At 27.1% G+C, this 14,759-nt stretch overlaps 1 protein-coding gene across 2 annotated transcripts in view; it reads right to left on the reverse strand.

Moving 5' to 3' along the window:
* Positions 1–14,759, reverse strand: part of LOC122713550 — a 421,725-nt gene that overhangs the window by 383,712 nt on the left and 23,254 nt on the right. The gene's annotated exons all lie outside the window — the stretch shown is intronic.

Raw genomic sequence — 14,759 nt, forward strand, 5'->3', positions numbered from 1 at the left:
TATTTATCTTTTAAACAATCACGTTGAATACGCTGCGTTCAATAAATGTCGGTACGAGTTGAGTTCTATTTATATAGAATTATAGAATATAAATTTTCATCTTTGTGACTCCGATTCCCAGTTCCACTGATAATATTATATATACTTTTAATATTCAACGAAAATTCAAATATATACATGTTATTACGACAAATGTATTCTCGTCTTATAAATTGAAAACAAATATTGATATTAATATGGAATATTTATAATACATTTCTTGATATCGATCTATATATATTTTAACATGTTCGATTAATTTTAATTTTATTTTAATTACCGCATAGACGAATCCATCGTATTCTAATAATAAATCATGTTTACATATTACAAATTATATATTTTTTTAAAAATTAAAAAAAGTCCATAATTATTTTATACGAGAAAAGAATTGATACATATATAAAGGAAAAGAATATGATATCAATTTTTACATATTTATTATATTATATATTTTATATATATATAAATTTTCATTCTATAAATTAAATTTATTTAAACTTTTTACTGACAACAAATTATGACAACATTATGCTTCATCGCTCAGGATACTTTTTTTTTTTTTATAAAGCTAAGATAGGTGTTTGTTATAAATATAAAAATCACGAGAGGTCTACTTACCAACAGAAAGCAACAATACCATATTTTATTTTTTATGGCGTAATATATGTAAAATAAAAATATATTATCAGAAATAGAAAATATTTTTAGAAATTTTCAAAAAATAAATGACTTTAATAAAACTAAATAAATAAATTTATTATATAAAAAATAATTTCACTTTGTTATGACATTTAAATTCTCATCGTTCCCTCGTTCGAAAAAAGTCAACCGATAAATATTCAAATACAAACGATGTTGCACTCGCTCATACGTGCATATATCTTTCAATCGATATTCCAGCGAGTTCGCGGAAACAATTTCTTTCGCATTATTCCCCTCAAGGAAGACTCAATTATACGGCGTAACAAGGTAACAGCGTAAAACCAACTTAGTTGACATTAGGATAACGTACAATTGTATGGGAAACAGCCCACTTGGGGAATGAGACACGACATAGCCAGGTCACCGGAATAAACTGCTAATCTGAGACAAAGGATTGGAACACTTTAGCCGTCTAACGATAAGGTATCTGACGTTATCGAGTCGGAAGGATTTTCGATGGAAAAAGCAGGATGCGAGAAGAAGAAGATACAATAGAACTTTCATTATCCGAACTAATAGAGAAATAGACCTTTCGGATAAGGGAATTATTGGATTAATAGAACGGATTAATAGCGGAATTTTCTTATTCGAGAAAAATAATATTTATAACGAAATTGATAATGATATAAGAATTCTTGTTATAAACTTAAAATTCTCCCACACTTTGTGCACTTTGTAAATAATCGTTCATTTCATTCTTCTTTTAATTATCAATAATTGCGGATTTTCAATTTCTTAAGTATTTCTTATATTAATTCGAAATTAAATTTTACTTTTATTGCTGTGATCCGAATAATTACGTTTGTTTCTTCTTTTTAAATAAATCTCCCTTTTCGATTAAACGTAGTAATAGATTCTTTTTTATTTATTTATTTTTTTTTATTTATTATTTTGTGGGATTACTGCTTTGACATGATTCCTCGCTTCGTAATAATAATTAACCTCTTCGCTGATAGAATTAATTCTCGAAGCCATAGCTTGCCTCCTTTCTTTAATTAAAAAATACATCGAGGCTGGCAATTCCGTTCCGCGTGAAATATCATCGAAGGTTCATCTGTTCGCGTTTTGCAAATTGTAATTAACGCAAGATACGATGCATGGAAGAAGAAGGGCGAATTAAGTTAGCTTTTCTTCACTTCAAAGATTTTCGTTTTATCTTTGCCGGTGTTATGTAACATCGCCCTTATATAATTAAGTTAATTTATTCGTAAAAGGAATATATCCTGGAACGAAATTCAAAATTTGGCAAAATAATTTACTTATGCTGCTGATACGAATGCTTTTTAGAGAAAACAAACAAATCTTTGATCCGAACGGAGAGAGTTTGATATGAAAATTATAAATTTCAATTATATTAACAAAAATGATAATATGGATACACAATAGATATGTATATAATGTAAATAACTTTTCGATCATAACTTTTCGATATCATAAAATGAATTTTTCTTATCGCTTTAAAATTATATTGGGTTCTTCGGAAAATAATTTCATTTTTTCACACAAGTGTTGCTAGTTGAACGTTTATCCAGCCAACTTCGTTCTAAACGATATTGTTATCATATATTTTGAGAGTTGGTATTTCATGATTTATTTATAAGAAAAATTTTTGATTGTGTTTTTCCTGTGTGATAACAAAGATACTAGACATAGAAAAGTAGCATTTTCAGCATATTTTAATTTTTTATTACCGAAAAAGTAAAAATATAATATAAAAAGTATGAAAACTTTTCAAAATTTCGTTCCGACAATTTCGACATTAGGACACCACGTTCTGGAAGACTGGTTAAAGCTGACGAAGACAAAATAAAGACGCCGATCGAAGCAAACCGATGATAATAACAACTCGAGAAATTGCTACGAGATTGAATTTCTCGAATTCGATTGTTCATAATTTTTTTTTACATAAATAAAATTATTCAATAAACTTTAAATTTATGTTACAGAGACGCGGTTTGTCTCATTTTTTTATAAATAAGGATATTATGTAACACGTTACGATACCCTCCAATCTAATAGATCGAATTTAAAAAATTATTATTCAATGTACGCTCAAAATATCCCCATGATTGATTTTAAAACTTGCTCGAAACACGAGTAAGACGTGCTATTTCCAACGCATTTCGAATATTTAATCGCACGGGTTAAAATCTAACAAAAACTATTTATCTCTTCCCTCCTTTCCTTCGATAAGAATTCGATATTGATTCGAGGCAACGAGAAATGCAATGGCAAACGAAAAGGGTGTAACAAAGGGTTGGAGGAGAAGGAAAACAGGAGGACGAGACGTGGAGGAGAAAGAATGGAATTACACGAGAGGTTTCACGATGTCTCGGGGCACAAGCGTGTCGTTCCTGTTCACAAGCGTCTGTCCCTCTCCCTACTATTCACGGCACAATGTACAGCGTGTATCCACGCGGAGCGAGTTTATGCAGCGCAGCTGACTACGATATCCGCGTCTTTTCGTAACGCAAGCACACACGTGCAACGCAAGGACGTTTATGCGTACGCCGCCATTATCGTATATCCTGCACGTATCTCTCCCCCTCGAAGTCGTCCTTCTAATATACTTCCGTATAAATCTAATTACGCGCTCGTTAGCAATACGTAGGCTAAAATTACCCCTGTTTTCGTTTGGCATTCGTCTTCTCGTCTTGTTGGCGCTCGTTGACTTTGTGAATGTCTCGCATTGATCGAACAGAAGGAGGCATGGAGAAATATTGCATTATAGAAAAAACTTGATTTTTTTTTAGATCTTAAAGAATTTAGAGAGTTTGTAATGTAAAAAAAATATCACGAAATATTTTATTTAGATATTATTTTATTTTACTAACGTTTCTGTATATTTTATTTGAATGTGACATAACTTTTCGTTTTCAATTTTGAATTCCATCTAATTCGATTGTAAAATGCATTATAAGAAATTAGAAGACAATTTGAGCATTGATAGTAAATTGTTAAGTTGTATTCAAGCAAGATTAATAAAATATTTGTGAAAAAGAATTACATAAGAAAATTCGAAAAATCTAATCAAAATTACACAATAGTAATTTCCAGTTTTATAAAATCTTTATTATCTAAAATTTTTATCATAAAGATAATTCTAAAAAGATTTTAATACTGTTGTTGCTTTTAACAATCGAATAAAATTTTGTAAAATAATTATATTTCTTTTTTTCAAAGAAATTAGTAAGTTGAATTCATAAGATGCAATTAGATTTTTAATAAACATTCTTAATTTTTTCTCGACTACATTTCCAATTCTAATACGAAATTTCGTTTATTTCACTTTTCTGTTTCGCTGTTCTTTTGTTCCATTATTATGGAAAAAATCAACAAACAAAAGTCAAAATATATTATCTTTCGTTTAGCGAAAGAAGAAATTTCGATTATATTTTTAACGAACATCAATGGAAATACAAAATTTTATAAAACTTCAGTATCAAATTACTCGAAACCTACAATGTTTTATAACGAATGGAACATAAATTTTTTCCTAATCATGAATTTTCACCAACATGAATTATTAACGTTTGAGAAATTTTTCTACGAATATATATTCGAAATATATTCGCGTATAAATCCCCTCCGTTAAACAGGCATAAAGATTATAATTATCAACACTCTCCGTTCAACTTTTGTCAGAGGATAAGTTTTCTCGCACGTTGCGTGCCAACGGCGTTAAAAGATTATACTTCTAATTTCAAAGCCCGACAACCAAGTACCGGAACTATATAGCGGCCAACTGTTTGAGACCGTGGTAAAAGCCCCCCACTTCGATCGTTCTCCACTTAAAACCGCATACATCAGAAGGCAAATTAACCGTTATTTACGCCGACCGAATTTGAAAATGAAACGAACAAAGGCTATAATTTTTAATTGTCCTCCAATTGCTCTGCGATGGTATTCCCGGATAATTGCTCTTTTCATTGCTATGAACCGATGTTTTTAAGATGAATAAATTTTTGTAATTAAGTGCATAAACCGTATAAACCGAATGAATTTTTAACGCTAAAATTATTAAATCGATAAAAGTATAAACGGATCTCGAGTCTCTTTTCTTTTAGATTTGAAATCGCTATCATTTTGAAAATAGTTTGAAATTTATTTATAGTATATTTAAGAACATGTTTCAATATTAAAAAATCGAATAAATTTTTTATCGACTAATATATTGTAATATATTATTTTTGAAATTTCGGATCAATCTTAAGAATATTTTTATGATAATTCAAATTATTCCAGGTTTTGTTTTATATTATTATATTATTATATTATTATTAATTATTATTATTGTTTTTCGATCAATTACTGAAAGATATAAATTCCGAATGATTATTTCTATTCATATAAAGAAAGCTTTCTTTTATTTTTGAATAATATATATTCATTAAACGTAATATATCGTTTAAATTAAATAGAGTATGAGAAATTAAAGTTATTTTTTAGCTACAGGTTTTATAAGTTATTAAGTATTCTTCTATGAAATTAAATATTATAAATTTATTATTTGCTATTCCTTATATCGGTAATATAATTGTTTTATGAATTCAAGAAAGAAATTTCTCAAATAATAATACAACATTAAATTAATTTTTTGAAATCATTTCATTTTATCATTAATTATTGGATTAAATTTTAATAATTAAAATTCTATTAAATTAAATTATTCTTAAACACAAAGAATTTTATATGTATTATTTCTTTTAATTCATTGATATGATATAATGTTTAGCTTGGCAAAAATATTATCCATACACATAATAACGTTAATATTACTTAGGTGTTTAAAAATTTAAACGTTTTTTTGGATATATTGTTAATAGATTGCGAATGCATATGTTTAAATAAAACATGTCAAAATATATAACAAATATTCGAGAAATATATAAATAAATATATAGAATATGCAAAGATAGTATGATTTATATTATTTTTATTTGTTAATTTATTGTATTTAATTCGAAATATAATAAATTACAATAAATCTACATAGCAAAACTTTTTGAAATATCTGCATTTTTGATATAACATTAAAATTTGAATTTCTCCCTGGAACCGTTTGTATCTTTGTAGAAATTTTTCTTCCACGATCATGAGATAATTTTTAAGTCAATAGTTTGATTAATTAGTTTCACAGATTCGATTAGGGATAATCCTATTGTCTCCAATTTTTTCACAATGAATGATAGTATTCAATGGAAGCTGAACGTTAAATCTGACATAATCTGTTCATTTTACAACACTCTTATGCAAATTTAATCGATGTTGCATTTTCTTCATTGAAACTTTCAATTATCTCTTTGATATTGTCAAAAAAAAAAAAAAGCGTAAAATAATGCTGCCTCTCACCATATTTCCCATTTTGTTATGATAGGTTCAGCCGGTAATTGAATATTTTATCCCTCGATAACATTTTATATATAGTAAAGCTTTTAGAAAAACTTTCTTATTTCGAAGATGTTAGTTTGTTGATAATTTAATTTAGAATCATTTAAAATTTCATTTTAATAACATAAGTGAAAATGATCAACTAAACGAATTGTTGGAATTTTTATTTTTTCGAAAATTGATTGCCAGATGTTGGGGACTTCAACGATCCCCTCTCTCCTCAAAAAAATAAATGAAAAAATAAATTGAAAATATAAAATAAAATTTTTTCATATTAGGCTTCGTTTTTGAGTAAATTAGTTTGAAAATTTTCAAATATAATTGAAATTAGCTATTTTCTGAATAAATACGAAAATAAACAAAATTTTATTTCTTAAGTTCTTCTATTTTCAAGAGAAAATTAAAATTGAACGCATAAAAGCGTATTTTTAAAAATCAATTTTCTTAAAAACTAATTTTTAAATGAAAAAAAATTTATTTTATACTTTTATTTTTGCATATAGACTAACCATCTATCGCTCAATCTATAGTTCAATCTAGAATCTAATCAAAAAATTGCCAATTTTATTTTGCAAATTTATTTTTCTCGAGCCTTAAATGAAAAAATTTTATTCAATATTTTCAATTTACTTTTTCCATATCATCTATTATTTAATTGTACTATCAGTATTTATCTCACTTCATTCAACATATAATTAAATTTATTATAATTTAAATAAATAAGCCTCAACCTATATTTTTCATATACTTTTCAAATAAATTTTGATTAATGAAATAAATTTATAGAATCTATCCTTCAGTGCAAATATATCAATTGTTATATATTCATTATTTTTATAAAACTGAAATAATATATAGAGACAAGAGATAAAAATAACTCTTAAAACCAGAGGCATATTCAATAAGACAGAAAAGAAATGGCCAAGAATTTTCGAAAAAAATATTTCCCAAAAAATTGACGAACGAAATAGAGAAATTTCAAAGACAGAAATATTTCACGTTCGTTAGTATCTATTAATCATTAGAAAATAAAAACCGAGATCTAGATGAAAGAGAATTCTCTTTAATATGTATTTTATTAATACCAATACTAAATAATCCGAATTCAAACTTCTAAATTTTCTACCATTTTCTTTTCTTTTAATTTTTCGAACAACGAATATTATGGATTCCTGTTGCGCACTCTTATATGCGAATTCTGCTTATACGTACACGCAAAACGAAGTTCACGTATTCGCAATATTTTATGTTCGCATTGCACAGTTTCTGACATCGTGGTACAGTGAGCAAAACAGGAGGGGGAGGGGGCGAGATTGAATAAACACGCGCTGCAAAAGTTCAAGAATCTCGTCCAATTTTGAAATAGAAGAGGGAAAGGAGAGGAGATAAAAGAAGGATGAAAAATGAGGGAGAGAAAAGAGGAAAAGAGGACGTCGCGCGTGGCACATCGTCGATACGTATCATTTAGATATACTACTGTGCTCTCATCCAGTCAGCCCGCTTATCTTCCATCTCTTCCAAGTTTAATCCTCCTGCAACATTTTTCCTAACTTTTAGTTACCGACCGAGTTATTTCAATTTCACAAGGTAAATCGATGCGCCACGCATTCGTGCAAAAGTTGGAAAATTATATATTTTTTTTTTTCCTTCTGAAAATTGAAACGTAACTTTTATGGAATTGGCTAACAATGAAGGAAAAAGATCTGCATTTATCCTACCTGGCTATAAAATAGAACGGCGTTTAAACCGATTATATTTGAACTCGAGCCGAAGTCGAACTTAGAAAACGTGGATTATTTTTGTTCGATTTGATAAAAAGTTTTAAAATTATTTTTAAACAGAATTCGTTTATTCAATGCTTACTTATTAAAGTATCGAACAATTAGAAATTAGAATAAATAATTATATTTCTTCTTTCCATAAATATTTCAAAAATTTCTTATACTTTGAAATGTATAATAAATATTTTAGTGCGAATCGATCCTACTAATTCGATATCGTTAGTTCTTCGCGCAAACAAATTATAGACAACTATAGACAATATCCCCTCGCGAATACAAGGTATATTCAACATTATGCACATTGCGTACAATTTACGACGTGTGACCAATTTAAAGTCAATGCAATTAATGTGGCAGATTCGCGATTAAATTAATAACGAAATTACGATCCAAGCGCATTGTATATTCGGGTTAAAATTCTTGTACTACGTTCGAATAACCGATCGAGAGAATGTGTTCGTTTCTCTTTCGAAAAAGACTTCTCAGTCTTTCGTTTTCTCCCTGTTTTAATATATTCATTGAACGTTTGGAGGATCCTAGTTTATTTATAATAATATTCCTCTAGAATTTTCCAAAGATATCATTCCATAGATTTTATTAATACTCTGTATGCTTGCATCAATACGAAATTGGAATTTCTTATTCGATATTTCTTTTACCAATTGAAATATATAAGAATCCTTGACTTCTGTTTAAAATTAGGAAAAACTCGTTAAGCATTCCAAAGAATTACTCCTTTTAAAACATTGCTACCTGTGTTTGTTAAAGGCCTAATGAGGAAAAACAATAGTCTTTGTTTAATTCTAATTTACTAAAGCTACGATGTATAACGATAAAAATGACTTGTTTCAAAGTTCTGATATTCCAATTAAAAGAGTTAAATAAAAAATTTACAGAGTTCAGTCTAAGTTGTAAATTCAAAATTAACAAAATTCGAAAGTCGAAAATTAAAGAAATTGTTATAGCTTAAGCTTAACAAAAAACTTTTTTAGGTACAAGATGTCAAGATTAACTTTTCTTAAATTTGTAAGAAAAACTCTTCTTCTCCACGAAGCATAATAAGTGATCAATCAATTTAAGAAAAATCAGTTGCAAGAAATACATATAATAATAAAGATTTTCTAAATAAATATTCTCAAAAACTATCCTCACTCTTTGCCAAGCGTCTCAACATTCTCTTAGAAGAACTTGGAAATCCTAGCAAAGAATTCACTTCAATATAAGAGGTTATAAACTTGTCTCTTTCGAAATCGAATTCTCAGGATTAAACAAAAATCTCGGGCAGAGAATCGAGAGCGATTTCGCCCGAATCTCGGATTTGGAACATTATCTTGGCGCTGATTAAACGTTGTTTTTCGCGCGAAAGCAAATGGTCAATAGCGACTGTTTGTTTCTCGTTTGGCATCGTTACCGGGGTTTCGCGCGGCGCTGCATTCTAGAAACGAAAGGAAGCGAATTTTCTCGTTATTGAACAATACATACGTACGTGCTAAAACTTCGTGTTCATCCGTGCGTAATCTTCCGTGTACGGGGAAGATGAATTTAATAATTGGGCCAGATTATGTAACCTTTAACCCTTTAACTGAGGATACTTTTAACACAGTCGATCGCTCTAAACACAAAAAAAAACGAAAAAAAAAAAAAATATTTTATTAAAATCAAATCATACTAGACAATATAATTCCTATAATATTCCTATAATATACCTATAATATTGTAATTCTATAATATTGTAATTCATATAATTCTAATTATTTTATAAATTACAAAAAATGTACAAAGAAAAAAAGTATCATATAATAAAACGCAAATATACAAATTGTTATTACAGAAATTTAAAATCTCAAAATTTATATTAAAACTTCATCGCTATATTCGTCAACATTTTGTTCAACGCGCCTTTTTCTTGAGAAATTGGAAGAAATAGAAAGCTTATCCATATTAGATTATATAAAGTTCATAACAATATACTTTGAAAGAGAATCGAATAGCAATCAAAATGAAACTAAACTCTTTTCTTGTATCAGAACAAAAATATGATAAAAAATAAAAGCATGCTGATTGACAAAGTATGCATTTTATAATCAATGATAAGAAAAATAAAATGAAAATAAATATATACATTCTAATTTTAAATTATATTACTGAACTGATATTCTATTTTAAAAGATTTTTTTTAATATATTTATTTTATTTTTATCTTAATGGTATATAAGTCACAGTTATTTGATATTAACAAAAATTAACATGTTATTTATATACCCGCCTCTCTGGTTATAATTTTAGTACGTGGTTTATAAATCACATCCGCAATTAAAGGATTAAATAGGAAATATTTTTTTTATAATTCAACGAGCTTGTTTTTCTTTAAACTTTTTGCGTTACATTGATCAATTTTTCGTAGCATTCTGACCAGAAATTGATTTTCTTTGAAATTTTATTGATGATACTGATTTCACATAGAAGATGATCGGTAAAAAACATTTGTCGATAATGTTTGTTGTCGATAAAAAGAAAAAAAAGGAACAGTGTAAGGAATGAGTTCCGAATAAATGAAAAAACAATGCAATCAAAAACTGTTTTGGAATGGAATGGAATGGATAAAATGTTGGGGGGAAAAAGGTTGCGTATTACTGCTGATACCATTTTTTGTTTAAAATGCTAGGAATCAGAATTAACATGCGCAAAAAAAAAAAAAAAATAAAAATTAAAAAATAAATAATAAGGTAAAAGTTTTTACAACAGAGTTCCTTAATAGATCCATCCCCGGTACACGTTGAAACTCAGGATTAAACGGAACGTAATCTCTCGAAACATAATAATAATTCTTCCTACGACTACCTTCAACAAATACGGATCTTTATTAACCTACATTCAACGGCGCGCGTTCGCATAATTCTACCGTCGTTTTTCACCTCCGACATCCGTTGAAAAAAAAAAAAGTCTTTTTACAATATTTACTCATTAATCTTTCGTCGCGTTCTCGTTTCAGCCCGGATATGAAGCAGAAATAGGGAAAAGAGGAAGGAAAAAGAGGGAAAGGAAGGGAAGGGGAATAAACGCTTGGAAGGGAAATGTTTTATTCTCGCGAAAGAGATTTTTAGATGTGTCCTTGAATAAGAAGAGGAAAAGAAAAGAAAAAAAAAGAGATGAGAATTACGACCTACAATTAGTGGCCTCAATTAGCGTACATCCTTCCCATGGAATATCACGGACAATAATTATCCTCGTTTTCGAATAGTTTCGCCGCTTTGTGTAAAGGATTCGTTAAATTGAAACAGAGAAATAAATTGTGTACAGGTGGAACGGTTTGTTTAACTCGTTTATCTTTTTATTTTCTATGACGATGCATAATCAATAGGTGTTTATATTTTTGAGAAATGAGCGTATTATTTTTCATTCGTTAAAAACAGTTTTTAAAATTGGGATAGTAGAAAAATTATATTTTTTTTTAAATATTCTTAGAGACAGAAATAAATTTTTTTTTTCTTCTGAATCACATATTGATTCGATTTTTCTAAGTGTGGACAAGTTTGTGATTGAATAGGGGATCGATTTTAAAAAAACTTTCATTTTCATGAGATATTTTGTCGTTATAAAAGTTTTGAAATTATTATAATACAATTAAATGAATTAAATTGAAAATTCTAATTAATGTTCGATACTTTTTATTTATTTTTTGCCCACAATAAACGAAGTTCAATAATACATTATTATTAAAAAATTAATTAACGAATCAAGAAAAAATTTATCATAAATAGATAATTAAAAGCAATTTTTTCTCTCCTCTTATGAATATTTAGTCCTGAGATTAAGAGTCAAAGATCAATGAATATCAGAGGTATTCTCTAAAAAATGATAGAGATTTATAGTATTTTTATGTTTGTGACGAAATCAAATCATAAAAGAAATATTTAATCTAAAAAATATAAGCAAAAAGATCAGATAAAATGTCTAAACTATAACAAAAAATATATAACACGAATGAAATTGATAAAAATAATTATTTGATATCTCTATATAAATTATTTTAACATATTCGAATTTTAGAAATCAAAAAACATACTAAAGATGTATGCAAGATCAAAGTCGGATATTTGAAAAAAAACTCTTTATTATCTTTTGTATTTTTTATTTATTGTTAGAAAATTATATTTTAAAAAAGAAGTCGAAGAAACAACTTTTTCTTCTTATATTGAAATTCATATTGAAATGGCTGTATTTGAAAGTATCTCTATATAAGAATCTATATAAGAATCTCTATATAAGAATCTCTATATAATAATATCTCTATATAAGATAAGAAAGACAAATTAATATGCATTTATATTTATTATATATTTAATTTAACAAAGATTCGTTCGTGTATTCTACTTAAAAAAAAATAAAAATAAAATTCAAAAATAAGAGGAAATAAGGAAACGAGATAATATTCGTTGAAACGAAGAAAATAATGTAATTCGTACATGTTATCCTCGAAAATAACATAATTATATCATTCATTATGTCATACTTAATAGAGAGTTTCTTTATTATGACGAAATATTTCGTTGTAATAATTTGTAACTATAAATTGAGCACTTTAATCCAAATCAAGCATTGTATATATCAACGTGCATTATACTTGTTTTCTTACACAAAGAAACATACATTTGTAGCATTTGATGGAAAATGATGTTATTTTCTTCTGCAATGATCTGTAACGAAAATTATTAGAAAGAAATGCATTTTCTTACAAAAAGAAACATTTGATCATTTGCTAAAATTTATACTTTGAACGATCTATTTTACATTTTATTTTTAAAGATGATAAATCAATTTGAAAAAAAAAAATCAAGTTTTTGATTAAAATATAAAACATATCTAATATAATTAAATAATATAATTTAAATTAATTTTTAAGATTTTTTTTAACATTCTTTATATTCGAAATTAATTGATTACGAGTACGATCAATTAAAAAAATATTATTAACAACTTATTTTAATAATAACAAAATAATACAATATCAAAAAAAAATAATATATTTAAATAATAATTTTAATTTTAAATTTTCATTTTTAAATTAAGTAATAATTACTAATAAGAAATACATAATACATACTTATTCATATTCATAAAATATTTGTTTAATATTAATATTAAAGTATGAAAACAAAATTTCTCGAGAAAAGATATTTATTTTCAGTAATAAACTATATTTACATGGTTAATTTTTCAATAAATGTTAATAATCCTCTTCAACAATAATAACGTCAAAAACAAATAATTGATAATAAAAAGTCACTTTCTATATATACATTTCTACCGTATAGCGTAGATGCAATGTCATTAACGATTAATCAATACCCTTATAGACCAGCTAACTTTCCTGTTCAGCGAAATAAAATATGAATCAGAATTTGATTCTGTTCTACTAACAATACATATAAATAATACAATATGTTGATTTTCTCTTTAAATTCGATGATTTTTCACAAAAAATAAATTACTTTTCACAATAAAATCGAAACGAATATGTAACAAATACATTCTTTTTCTCACGTATATTCGAATTTATGCCTTTTTTCTTATCATCGAAATATTCTAAATCAATAAGTATCATAATTTCTATGATATGCATTATACCTTCCACGAATTATCATATAAAAAGTTGCCAAGCTGTGGTCGCATCAAAGGAAATGAATAATTTAGTAAGAATCTATCGATTTAAAAATCCATCTAAATATCAAGTTAGATCACAGGATACGAGTTTCGTAATCGAAGGTAACAACACGACAAACCTCGGCCCGTTATTTCCTTGTCCAACGCTCGCTTTGTGATCACGTTTCACATCCCCTTAATTGTAGCCTGCCTCTGCAAGAAGAGACCTCGTCTCTAATCGACACATGAATAGTTTACGAGCTATTCGGAATGAGACTATACATTCATACTATATATACTTGTCATCAAAACTATTTCTGATACTATGTGTATTCCATTGTATCGATGTCTTCAACGATCGAATTATGAAACTTGCGTTGAATTTTATTCCTAGAAATGTTATTTATAAGTGCAAAATGAAAAATGTTTGATGAATTAGATATCATTCCTTAAGAGTATCGATAAATAAATGTAAATATATTAATGTACAAAAACTGCAGAAAATTAAAAAATAATTTTTTTTTATTACATTAATTTTTGTAACCTAACCTCTAAGTTCTTATTTGATGCAGAATAACGAAAATCTGAAATAATCAATCTTTTTATATCATATTGAAAATAAAAAAGAGAAATAATCAATATCGACTATAATTTCCAAGAAATCAGTTTATAAATTTATACAGGTCACTCTGTAATGTTAATGAAAAATTGAATGTGATTTTCATAGAGAATTTGAGGTTAGAATTATTGTGAAAACAAGACCAGATTGTTATTATCGTAATATATCCCCTTTAATATTGTATGATGTTTGCACGTGTTTCCACATATCGAGACCTATAGAGAGCGATTTAGACGCTCATATTGTATACGATAGAGATTTATAAGTTTGAGACTTACAAGCTAGACGCTTCTTGCAGTCTGTTTACTCGTAGTCTCTCTAATATATAAGGTTAATCCTTTATACACCGAGGGTACTTAATATCGTCTATATTAACCTATAAATTATTGCAGTCTTCTCCTAGAGAGAGAGTTTAAAGAGAAATGTATTTGTATTAAATTAAATTATAACACTGGTTTCAAGAGACGAATAGAAATTTTCAAATCCAAAAAAGAAAAAAAAATTTATATAAAAGAAGTAACACAAAAAAATATCATCTAAATTTTTTCTACAAGCGTTATTATTTTGTAATAGCGATATAT

This window comes from Apis laboriosa, unplaced genomic scaffold (assembly GCF_014066325.1).
Source record: "Apis laboriosa isolate Shangri-la unplaced genomic scaffold, ASM1406632v1 scaffold256_cov150, whole genome shotgun sequence".
Lineage (NCBI taxonomy): Eukaryota > Metazoa > Arthropoda > Insecta > Hymenoptera > Apidae > Apis > Apis laboriosa.